Source organism: Orycteropus afer, unplaced genomic scaffold (genome assembly GCF_000298275.1).
Source record: "Orycteropus afer afer isolate SDZICR_OR568_19922 unplaced genomic scaffold, OryAfe1.0 scaffold00032, whole genome shotgun sequence".
Lineage (NCBI taxonomy): Eukaryota > Metazoa > Chordata > Mammalia > Tubulidentata > Orycteropodidae > Orycteropus > Orycteropus afer.
This window is the reverse complement of record NW_006921619.1, coordinates 3,558,106-3,571,315: the sequence shown is the minus strand read 5'-3', so window position 1 is coordinate 3,571,315 and position 13,210 is coordinate 3,558,106.

The following is a 13,210-nucleotide window of genomic DNA, read 5'->3' as shown; positions in this document are numbered from 1 at the left end:
GCATGGGGTCACTAAGGGTCAGAAACAACTCGACGGCACTTAACAACAACAACAACAAATTTGCCCCTAGTTTTTCCTTGAGGAACTTTATAGTTTTAAGTTTCACATTTAAGTCTTTGATCCATCTGGAGTTAGTTTCCATCTATAGTGTGAGGTATAGATCTCGTTTCAATTTTCTGCAAGTGGACATCCAGTTTTGCCCACACCATTTGTCAAACAGGCAATATCTTCCCCATTTAATGGATTTCAGCCCTTTGTCAAAAATTAGCTGACCATAGATCAATGGATCTATTTCTGGGTTCTCAATTCTATTCCATTGGTCTATGTGTCTGTCATCGTACCAGTACCAGGCAGTTTTGACTACTCTTGCTGTGTAGTAGATTTTGAGATCCGGGAGTGTGAGACCTCCTACTTTGTTCTTCTTCTTCAATAGTGCTTTGCATATCTGAGGTCTCTTTCCTTTCCATATAAAGTTAATGATTGTTTTTTCCATATCCTTAAAGAAGGTTGATGGGATCTGGATTGGGATTGCATTGAATGTATAGATGGCTTTGGGTAGAAATGATATTTTCACAAAGTTCAATCTTCCTATCCATGTGCATGGTTTGTTCTTCCATTTATGTAGATCTCTTTTGGTTTCTTGATTAGTATTTTATAGTTTTCCTTGTACAGATCTTTTGTGTCCCTGGTAAGATTTATTCCCAAATATTTTATTTTTCAGTAGCTATTATAGATGGTATTGCTTTCCTTATTTCTTTCTCAGTAATCCCTTTGCTGGTGTAGACAAATCCAACTGATTTTTGGATGTTGATCTTGTATCTTGCCAAGGTGCTTAATCTCTCAATTAGTTCCAGTAGATGTTTTACTAAGTCTCTTGGGTTTTCTATGTATAGACTCATATCACCAGCAAATAGGAATAGTTTGAATTCTTCCTTACCCACTTGGATGCCTTTAATTTCCCTTTCTTGCCTTATTGCCCTGGCTAGGACTTCCAATACAATGTTGAATAGAAATGGTGATAGAGGACATCCTTGTCTAGCTCCTGTCCTCAAGGGGAATAGTTTCAATATCTCTCTAAAGAGAATAATGTTGAGTGTTGGCTTTGCATATATGCCTTTTATTATGGTGAGGAATTTCCCTTCTATTCCCATTTTCTTGAGCATATTTATCAGGAATAGGTGGTTAGATTTTGTCAAATGCCTTTTCTGCATTTTTTCATATGATCATGTGCTTCTTCTCCTTTGTTTTATTTATGTGGTGGATGATGTTGATTGTTTTTCTAATGTTGAAGCATCCTTGCATACCTGATATGAACCCCACTTGGTCAAAATGCATTATTATTATTATTATTTTGATATTTTGTTGGAATCTATTGACTATGATTTTGTTGAAGATTTTTGCATCTATATTCATGAAGGATATTGGTCTGTAGTTTTCCTTTTTAGTGATGTCTTTGCCTAGTTTTGGTATCAAGGTTATGCTTGCTTCATAAAATGAATTAGGGAGGATTCCATACTTTTCTATATTTTGGAATAGCTTGAATAGGATTGGTGTCAGTTCTTCTCTGAATGTTTGGTAGAATTCTCCAGTGAAACCATCTGGGCCAGGACATTTATTTTTTGGTTGGTAATTTTTTTATGACCTGTTCAATTTTTTCTTTTGTTATGGATCTGTTCAACTTTTCCACCTCAGTCTATGTTAGTTTAGGTAAGTAGTGTGTTTCTAGAAATCTGTCCATTTCTTCCAGATTTTCAAATTTGTTGGAGTACAGTTCTTCATAGTATGCTGATATTATCCTTTTTTTTTTTTTTTTCAGTTGGTTCTGTTGTGATGTCACCCATTTCGTTTCTTATTTGTGTTATTCGTATTCTCTCCCTCTTTTCCTTTGTCAAATTTGCCAATTTTATTAATCTTCTCAAAAAACCAACTTCTAGTCTAGTTTCTTCTATTATCTTTCCATTTTCTGTTTCATTGATATCTGCTTGAATATTTATTATTTCCTTTCTGCTGGTGACTGTAGGCTTTTCTTGCTATTCTCTTTCTAACTGTTGGAGATGTTAATTTACAGTGCTGATTTTAACTCTTTCTTCTTTTTTGATGTGTGCATTTATTGCTATGAATTGGTCTCTGATCACTGCTTTTGCCGTATCCCAAAGATTTTGATGTGTTGTGTTTTCATTCTTGTTTGATTCAAGGAATTTTTAATTTCATTTTTTATTTATTCTATTACCCAGTTGTTGTTAAGGTAGATGTTGTTCAGTTTCCATGTGTTTGCTCTTTTTCTGTTGTTCTTCCTATTGTTGATTTCTAATTTGATAGCATTGCAATCTGAGAAGGTGCTTTGCAGTATTTCAATGTTTTTAGATCTATTAAGGCTTGCTTTATGGCCCAACATATGGTCCATCATGGAGAATGTTCATTGTGCACTGGAAAAGAATGTATATTATGTTGTTGTTGGGTGAAGTGCTCTGTAGATGTCTATAAGGTCAAGTTGGAGGAATGTATTGTTTAGTTCTTCTGCATCTTTGTTGAGTTTCTTTCTATTTGTCTTATGGTTGATTGAAAGTCATATATTAAAGTCTCCTAATATGACTATTATGACATAGTAGGAGACTCCTACTATGACTGGAGCTCTGGTAGCATAGTGCCTAAGTCACTTGACTGCTAACCAGAAGGTTGGCAGTTCAAACACACCAGCCACTCCTTGGAGGGAAGATGGGGCAATCTACTTCCATAGTGATACTGCCTTGGACCCAAGGAGGGGTTTCTATGAGTCGGGTCTGACTTGACAGCACATAACAACAACAACAACAACACTATGACTGTGGAGTCATCTATTTGTCTTTTGTATTCTGTTACAGTCTTATTTATGTATTTTGAGGCTCTTCTGTTGGGTCCATGTTTATTATGGTTATATCTTCTTGTTCAATTGATCCTTTAATCATTATATAATATCCTTCCTCGTCTCATATGGTGGTTTTTGTCTTAAACTCAATTTTATCAAGATTAATATTATCACCTCTTCTTTTTTATTTTTGGTTGCAATTTGTTTTATGTATCTTTTTTTCCAACCTTTGATTTTTAGACTATTTTTGTCTTTGTCTCTAAGGTGTGTCTCTTGTATACATCATATTGATGGGCTATGTTTTCTTATCCAGTCTGCAACTCTCCATCTGTGGGTGGTGCATTTAATGCATCGACATTCCTTGTAATTATTGACAAGTATGAATTTATTTCTATCATTTTGTTATGTGTTTTTTTCATGGTGTTCCTGGTTTCTTTGCTCCATATAATCTTCTGTGTTGAGCTCATTTTGTTTATGAATAGTGTTATCATTTCCTTCATTGCTGTTGTTTTAGTATTTGCTAAATATTTGTCCCTGTCCTCTTTTTTATTGTTATGTGCAGGTTTATCATTTTTCTTTGAGATTACCTTGTGATTTATAATTTTTTCCCTGAGTTCAGAATGGTCCATTTTATCTTGCAACTATCTTGACTTCCTCACTGTTTAGAAACTCTTGAACTACACAATTTTTTCCCTCCTTTTGGTTTGTAGCTGTCCTCATTTGCCAATTCTTATCTCTGTTTCCCTGCTTACAATCTTATAAGTTTATTTTACTTTAGATAGTTCCGTAACTAGGAGCTCTGGTAATATAGTGCCTAAGGCACTTGGCTGCTAACCAGAAGGCTGGCAGTTCAAACCCACCATCCACTCCTCAGAAAGAAAGTTGGGCAATCTACTTCCATAGTGATACTGCCTCGGAAACCCAAGGAGGAATCGCTTTGAGTCGAGTCTGACTCTATCGCACATAACAACAAGAACAATGGTTCCATAACTGTGTTGGTTTCTGGGTTATGTCATCTTGTGTATTAATGGTCAGTTGCTGTTTGCTATTATTGATTCTCTGTTCAAAGGACTCCCTTTAGTATCTCTTGTAAGGTTGGTCTAGTTTGAACAAATCCCCTTAATTTCTGCTTATCTGGAAATCTTCTAATTTCACCATCATATTTGAGGGACAATTTTGCTAGGTATATAATTCTTGGTTGGAAATTTTTCTCTTTCCAGTTTATATGTACCACCCTATTGCCTTCTTGCCTGTTTTGTTTCTGCTTAGTCTTATTGGTTGCCCTTTGTAGGTAACTTTTCATTTTTCCCATGCTGCTTTTGGGATTATTTCCTTGTCTTTAGTTTTGATGAGTTTGATGATGATATGGCTTGATGATTTTCTTTTGGGGTCTATCCTGTTTGAGGTTCATTGGACTTCCTTAATGGATATATTCTCATCTTTCATCATATCAGAGAAGTTGTCTTCCAACTAATCTTGGACAATTTTCTCTGTGTTTTCTTTTTCTCTTCCTGTTCTGGAATTTCAATTACACATTGGTTATTCCTTTTGATGGTATCCCACATGAATCTTAGGCTTTCTTCATTTGGTTTTGATCTTTCTTTCTGATTGATCCCTTTCCAAAGAAGTGTTCAGGTATTTGTCTTCAATCTCATTAATTCTGTCTTCCATTGATTCAATTCTACTCCTTTGCCCTTTCAATAAGTTATCTATTTCTGATTAATCATCTGGATTTCTATCTGTAGATTTTGTATCATTTCTAATTTTTCATTTATTTTGTCATTATATTTTCTTCTAAAATGGTTCTAGGGTTATGTCTGTATTTTCCTTAATTTTGTCAGTATTTTCCTTGATCTGTCTATCAATCTATTGAAGGTACCTAAGTGTATTGTTTTGAATTCTTTATCAGAGAGTTCCAATAATGCTTCTTCCTCAGGGATGTGTTCTGGGTCTGTATCCTTCTCCCTTGCTTCTACTGCTTTATCATGCTTCTTGGACTGTGATGGTCTGTTGTCTCTGAAACATTGTGACTTTTATGTACTTGTATTTAATTAGTGATTGCATGTTGTAGTAATTCACCCAAGATTTTCATTTTCTTTTTTTTTGGGGGGGGGGCATCTATCTGAGTAATCAGGGGACTGTGCTCCTGTATTTGCTAGTTGGCAGCACTTATGTACTCACCACCTGTCTGCTAGTAGGTGTGATAGAGAATGAGAGTGGCTGCACAGATCTCTGTTAACTGTTTGTGAAGAGCAGTTAAGGGTGAGTCAGGCTCTTATTGATGGTTGTGTTTCATTAGCCAGTTAGTGCAGAAGGAAGTGGTGGCCCTCATTCAGTAAGTGGAGCTTCAGGAAGTGTGTGTGTGTGGTTGGGCCATATGGTCACAGTTGCTGTCTTTCACACACTTAAACAAAAACAACAACCAAAAAACCATCAAAAAGCAAAAGCAGTAGGACAAAAAACATACACTGCATAAACACACAGGAGCAATCACCACAAAGAGAAAAAAGGGGAAAAAAAAAAAAAAAAGAGGAAAGGTAATAAACTAGAGAAAAGATTTAAAGACATATTTTAAAAAGCCAAAAGAAGTATGAATAGAAAAGGAAAAAGAAAAAAAAAACACACATTATCTGGGGAGAGAGGAATAAGAGAAATGAGGATGAGTAGGAGAGTAATGAAGAAAAAGGGAAAAAATGCAAAAAGGAAAACAAGGAATGGTAGAACAACAAAAAAGAAAAAAATGGGAAGTAGGAAACAGGAAGAGAGAAAAAGCTGAAAACTGGAACCTGGGAAGGGAATAAGAAAGAATAATAATAAAAAGGACAGTGGGAAAAAAATTAAAGCAGACAAAAACAAGCAAACTAAAAAAAAAAAAAAAAAATCTGGGAGAGCCAGTGTAGGACACTTAGGCTCCATCAGAGCACACAGACTGGGATGGAATTTCTGCCAGCCCAGAAGGTGGGTGGAGTGAGGGATGGCCACACCTCCATTCACCAAGAAGGTGTGGGCTTATAAGAGTAACAAGGGGAATATCACACCTTTCCAGTCCTCAGTTTCTGGTATATCCTTGCTCTCTCTGGCAAGTGGAGCCCATTCTTATGTCATAGGAATCTGAGAGAACACTGTAGCTTTAAATATCCAAAAAAATCAAACCACTTGTAAACATTCAAAATAGCTGCACCTTCCATAGAGCCAAAAGTCCACAGCTCAGTTTGTCTCCTTCTTTGCTGTTTTCCCATTTATTCTCCAGCCACCAGTGCAGTTCTCTGTGGAGCCCCTGGCTAGCAGGGCCAAATTTTAGGTTAATTCTTAGGTCCTAACCCCACTTGGCCATATTCAAACTGTTCGTGCCATCAGGATAGCTGACAGTCCCCAGCTCCATATGTTTTTTTCACTGTTTTCATGCAGTTTCTTCTACCAGTTGGAGTTTAGTCCACTTCCATATTCTTCCTTTCAAAACTCAAGGCTCCATGATTATCTTCTGTATCTGTGTTAATTGATTCCTCTTTTCTTTGTTGAAAAGGGTCTGTGTATTTTGTCTGCCTCTTCTGCAGTCTTACTGGAACTCTCTCACCCTACTATTATTTATTGTATGCCTACTATGTGCCAGGCTTGCAGCTCTAGGTGCTTTATACCAGTTAGTACATTTACTTACAACCCAACCCCATTTTTATTTTCTTATTGTTATAATTATATATATAGCATGCCACTTCTCAATCCAACATTTTTCAAGTGTGATATAAATTATATTAATTATGTTGGGCAAACCTCAACCATAATCATTGCCACATTTGCTTTCACTATAACTCCCTGCTTCACTAGGAACTCCCTGCTTCCTAACTTCCCCTCTTTCTCCCCCATGCTCATGTCCCTGGTAACCACTAATAAACTTTGGTTTCTGTACATTTGCCTATTCTTGTTATTTTATATAAATGAGATCTTATAGTATTTGTCCTTTTGTAAATGACTTATTTCATTCAGCATAATGTTTTCAAGGTTCATTCATGTTGTAGAGTTTATCAGGACTTCATTTCTCTTTATGACTAATATTCCACTCATCCCTTGATGGACATTTAGGTTATTTTCACCTTTTGGCTATTGTAAATAGTGTTGCAATGAAAACTGATGCACATGTGTCTGTTTGTCTCACTCCTTTCAAGTCTCTTGGTTATATATGTAAGTGGAATTGCTGGTTCGCATGGTAGTTCTATGTTTAACTTTTTGAGAACCACCAAACTGTTTTCTATAGCAATTGTACCATTTTTCATTCCCACCAGCAATGGATAAGAGTTCCAATACCTCCACATCCTTGCCAACATTTGTTGTTTTCCATTTTTTTGATCTTGGCCATCATAGTGGGAGTAAAGGAAGATCTCGATGTGGTTTGGATTTGCGTTTCCCTGATGGTTAATGATGTTGAGGATATTTTCATGTGCTTATTGGTCATTTGTATATTTTCTTTTCTGAAATTTCTATTCAAGTCTTTTGCCTGTATTTTGTTAGAGTTTTTAATCTTTTTGTTTTTAAACTATGGAAGTTCTTTATATATTATGGATATTAAACCCTTATCCAATATATATTTCCCTAAAATTTTCTCCCAATCTATAGGTCATCTCTTCACTTTATTGTTAAAATCCTTTGTTGAACAAAAATTTTGATGAAGTCCATTATATCTATTTTGTCTTTTGCTGCTAGTGCTTCTGGTGTCGAATCTAAAAATCCATGATTAAAAACTAGGTCCTGAAGACAATACCCCAATGTTTTCTTCCAGGAATTTTATGGTTTTATTTCATAAATTTAGGTCTTTGCTCCATTTTTAGTTGATTTTGTGTATGGTATGAGGTATGAGTTTAGCTTCATTCTTTTGCATATGGATATCCAGTTGTCCCAATGCCATTTATTAGACTATTCTTTCCTTGCTGCATGGATCTAACACTCTATTAAAAATCATTTGATTGTAGATGTATGGATTCCCATTTTTATTTTTTGATCAACAGAAATAGAGAACAAGCCTCAGGTCACAGGTATTATAATTGAATTTTAAAGGGCTATTATTCACACCTAAAGTGTGCCTGCCTCCAAATCCAGTGTTCTTTGCACACACCGAGGTACTACTAAAAGGTCTTTGGTTGCTGTTACTGTTCCATATGTACATATTTAATATGTTGTTGTGTGCCATCAAGTCAATTCCAACTCATAGCAACCCTATAGGGCAGAGGACCACTGCCCCATAGATTTTCCTAGGCTGCAATTTTTCTGACAGCATATTACCAGGTCTTTTCTCCTGTGTACTGGCTGGTAGGTTCTAACCCTTAGCTGCTAAGTGCTTTAATCATTGTGTCACCAGAGATTCTTATGTTTAATATGTGTTGTTGTTGTTGTTGTTGTTATATGCCGTTGAGTCGGACCCGACTCATAGCGCCTTTAGGCACTATGCTACCAAAGCTCCTATGTTTAATATAGGTGATGATAAAAAGTTTAACTCCAAGTTTGTCTTGTCAAATAGTCTTTTGAATGGTTTGAAGACACAATGGGCATCAAATGTCATTCAGTGAGATGCATTAACTAATCCTACAAACATGCCATTTGATTATAGTTGGTCACAAATCCCTCTAGATTCTCTTCCTTAGCAGACTCTGTGCAAGAGCTCCAGTGTTGTCCAACAGCGGAAAGCCAGTTTACTGGCTGACACAGTAGGGTGGAACCAGAGAAACTACACACCCATTATATGACTTCATAATTACAAATGTGGGAACACACTCTTGGGCCCCCATGACTACTGTCAAAAACAAGTTTTAGAGGAAAAGCAAGTAAACACTAAAAATATAAATAGGAACCACAAGGGAATTCCAAGTACAGTGAATCACAGAGGCTTAGCCAGATGCCCTCCCAGCCCCCACAGACTCCAGAGTATTTCTATTAAGTTTGTCTTCAGGATCTTTCACTTGTCTCTATTGTTAGGAGCTTGCCCACAGGTAAGATATTTACAAAAATGCCAACTATGAACTATGAACACAACAGCTTTCAGAGAAAGGAAGAGAAATGATAATTATTTTCTATTATTTCCAATCAATCTCTCTCTCTGTACATATGTATACACACACACACACACATATATATATACACATATGTATTCTTTTCTACCTCTAATTCCCCAAGTCAGATGATATCAGCAATCCAATAGTATAATCCATCTCTTTGTGATATCTGAGTATTTGGAAATGCTTCATTTCATGCATATTTCTAACACAAACTATATTTCTCACAAGATCTATCAACACAGAAAGGTTATACCTTGGTGAAGGGAGGTATAATGCTTTTTACATTGCTTCCTAAAAATTTCAACACACGAAAGTTTTTTGCCTGGTGAATTAAAACAAAACCACAAGTAAACTATCTTAGGTTAATCTCACTAAAAGAAGATGAAAGCTAGTGGTGTTCCCTTTTCTCTTTGATGAAGTTGTGTCCTATATTAATGTTTACACAATGGTGTCTCTTTTCCTGTTACTCTCTTCAGACACATGATTATAAAATAAAAACAGTCTATTGATGGGTACTTTAATGTGATTGGTGTCATTAGATACTTCTTCAATTCAAGACCATACTTTTTAAAATAATTTTTTTCAGTGTTTGGCTTTCATGGCAGGATTCCATTCCACGGTGCCATTACTTCCTCCTGTTCCTAAAAGCCTGCTTTGTGTATTTGTTGAGCCAATATACTTAAAAAAAAGGCAACAGAACATCTCACTCACACACACATTTTAATAAATGAAAAGCTCAAGACACATGTACAAAGAAGTGGTTGTTAGTTGCTGTTGAGTTGGTTCTGACTCATGGTGACCCCATGTGCAGCAGAATGAAATGTTGTTCGGTCCTCTGCCATCTTTATGACTGTTGGTATGTTTGAGTTCATTGTTGTGGCCAACGTGCATGTAAGTGCCTTTCAGCCTGGGGTTCATATTCCAGCACTATATCAGACAATGTTCTGTTTTCATTGGCTAATTTTTGAAAGTAGATCTCTAGCCCTTTCTTCCTAGTCTATCTTATTCTGGAAGCTCCACTGAAATTTGGCCACTGTAAGTGACCCTGCTGGAATTTGAAATACTGATGAACTAGCTTCCAAAATCATAGCAACGCATGAGTCACCACAGTACTACAAATTGACAGATGGGTGGTAGACAAAGAGGTTAATGATTCAAAAAGAGAATGTTTGGTGGGTATAGAGCTAGATTTAACTAAGAAAGTTACAGTACAGTGGAGAATGCTTTGTCATGCCTAATCAGCACCAGAAAGAGAGGCTGGAAAAATAGCAGCCTTGAATGACAGATCATAAAGGTTTTGAGAAGGCTGTATTCTGTGCAAGAGTTGTGGTGGTACAATGCCTAAGGTATTTGACTGCAAATCAGAAGTTAGCAGTTCAAACCCACCAGCCAGCCTGTGGAAGGAAGGTGGAACAATCTACTTCCATAAAGATTTACCACATCAGAAACCCGACAGGTGTCACTATGAGTTGGAATTGACTCGATGGCAGTGAGTTTGGGTTTTGATTTGATATTCTATGGAGTGGAGAACCAAACATGGCTTTTGCTCCACGGAATCACTGTATTTTAAGAAGTTAACATTTGTAATGGTGAAGACAATGGATTAGAGAGGCATGACCTAGAGAGATGGCTTTCAGGCCCCTCTCCAGACCTACTAAATCAGAACTAGAGGAGTAGCCCAGTAATCTTGGTTTTAAGAAGCTCTCCAGGTGATTCTGTTGCACTGAAATTTGAGAACCATTTGACCAGAGGTGGGAAGAGTAGACATGAAATTTCTCGAGCTCAGAAATTGTTTCTAAATTAATCTGCCTGCAACTAACACTTGATGAGTATTATTTGAGTAAAGCAATAAAGTCAGAGATGATTAGAGCCTAAACTGGTAAAGAGGAAAGTTTGAGAACTGAAAGATTTTAGCTTCATTTGCAATTTGGTCAAGAACAAAATTGACACTTAGTGAATAGGATTTTTATAAATAATTTATGAAATTTTCTTGTTTGACAATATTCTTCCTTGTCTTTCCATGCAGCTGTTTGTTCTAAACTCAGAAGACATGTTGAGGTTTCTTAAGAGACAGGAACAAAACAGGGAGGTTTTAGTCACATGTGTCTGGTTCTATGGGAGTACTTGGGGTACAAAAGGTAATTGTGCTCAGCTACTAACCATAAGATTGACCAGAGGTGCCTTGGAAGAGAAGCCTGGAGATTTACTTAAAAAAACAAAACAAAACAAAAAAAACAAGCATTGAAAACGCTGTGGAGCACAGTTCTAATCTAACACACATGGGATTACCATGAGTCAGAACTGACTTGACAAGAATTGGTTTGGTTTCGGTTTATCTGGCTCATTAGAGGTCCTGGCTACATCTTCTCTACCTGGAAGAGACCCTCAATGATCAACAAGGTAAGGGGACAGGGCAGGGAACGGTGGACCGAGTTCTGGGGCCATGAGAAAATATGACAGTGGAAAGTAGGCAGACAGTCTAGGACAAAGAAAGACACTGGGCAGTTAGGATCGGTAAGAGAGGCCATGTGGTCCTGAAGCTGCATTTGCATTGTTTTTGAGGAAACACCATGGTTGGAACAGAAAGACTAGTAATTCAATCACTGTTGTCTTTCATTGCTAAAGAGAAATATTCACTGAGAAAAGAGGAGGATCTGTAAGTGAGAGGGAGGTACCCAGATATCTACTGTTGGCCAGAATCTGGATCTTTACAAATATAGCTGATTTGAACCTCACCATATTGTACTAATGTCTTGTTTTATAAACTAGGGCCAGAGAAAGTAACTTGTCCATGATAATACGGCCATAAAGTTGATAGTAATGGACTACAAACTCCTGCAGTCTGATTTCAAAGCTTGCCTTCAATCTTTTGTTACTAAATAAAATGCATTATGTTTTTACAATATCATCTGTTTTAATTCATGATAAAGTGTGTACATATTTGTTAACATAAACATATTTGTTTGAAAACAACAACAACAACAAAAACACTGTCCAGTAGATTCTGACTCACAGCAACTTTATAGGGCAGAATAGAACTGCCCCATAGGGTTTCAAAGGCTGTAATCTTTACAGAAGCAGATTGCCACATCCTTCTCTCATAGAGCAGCTTGTGGGTTTGAACTGTCAACCATTCAGTTAGCAGCTGAGTGCTATAGCTACTGTACTACTGTTGTTGTTGTTAGGTGCCAATGAGTCATCTTCAACTCATAGCAACCCCATGTACAGCAGAATGAAATACTGCCTGGTCCTGTGCCAACCCAACCATCTTTGCTATACTTGAGCTCATCATGCAGCCACTGTGTCAATCCATTTATTTGAGGGCCTTCCACTTTTTGTTGTCCCTGCACTTTACCAAGCATGACATCCTTCTCCAGGGAATGGTCCCTTCTAACAAAATGACCAAAGTAGGTGAGATGAAGTCTGGCCATTCTTGCTTCCAAGGAGCATTCCAGCTGCACTTCTGCCAGGACAGATTTGTTAGTTCTTTTAGCAGTCCATGGTACTTTCAGCATTCTTCACCAACACAACTCAAAAGCATCGACTCTTCTCCTATCTTCCTTTTTCAGAGTCCAGCTCTCACATGTATATGAGGTGATTGAAAATACCACGGCTTGCATCAGGTGCACCTCAGTTTTCTAGGAAGTATCTTTGCTCTTCAGCATTTGAAAGAGGTCCTTTGCAGCAGATTTGCCCAAAGCTATATAATGTCTGATATCTTGACTGCTGCTTCCATTGGTGTTGATTGTAGTACCAAGTAATACAAAGTCTTGGACAATTTCAATCTTTTCTCCATTTATTGTGATGTTGCTTATAGGTCCAGTTGTGAGGATTTTTGTTTTCTTTATACTGAGGTATAATCCATAGTAGAGACTATAGGCTTCAATCATCATCAGTAAGTGTTTCAAGTCATCCTCTCTTTCAGTGAGCAAAGTTGTATCATCTGCATAACACAGGTTGTTAATGAGTCTTCCTCCAATCCTGATGCCATATTCTTTGTATAGTACAGTTTCTCAGATTATTCGTTCAGAATACAGATTGAATAAGTATAGTGAAAGGATACAACCCCGACACACTCCATTCTTGATTTTAAACCATGTAGTGTTCCCTTGTTCTGTTCAAAAACAGCCTCCTGGTCTGTGTCAAAGTTCCTCATGAACACAATTAAGTGTTCTGGAATTCCCATTCTTCTCAGTGTTATCCATAATTCATTATGATTGCACAGTCCAATGCTTTTGCATAGTCAATAAAATGTAAGTAAACATCTTTCTGGTATTTGCTTTCAGCCAAGATCCATCTGACATCAGCAATATCCCTCATTCCA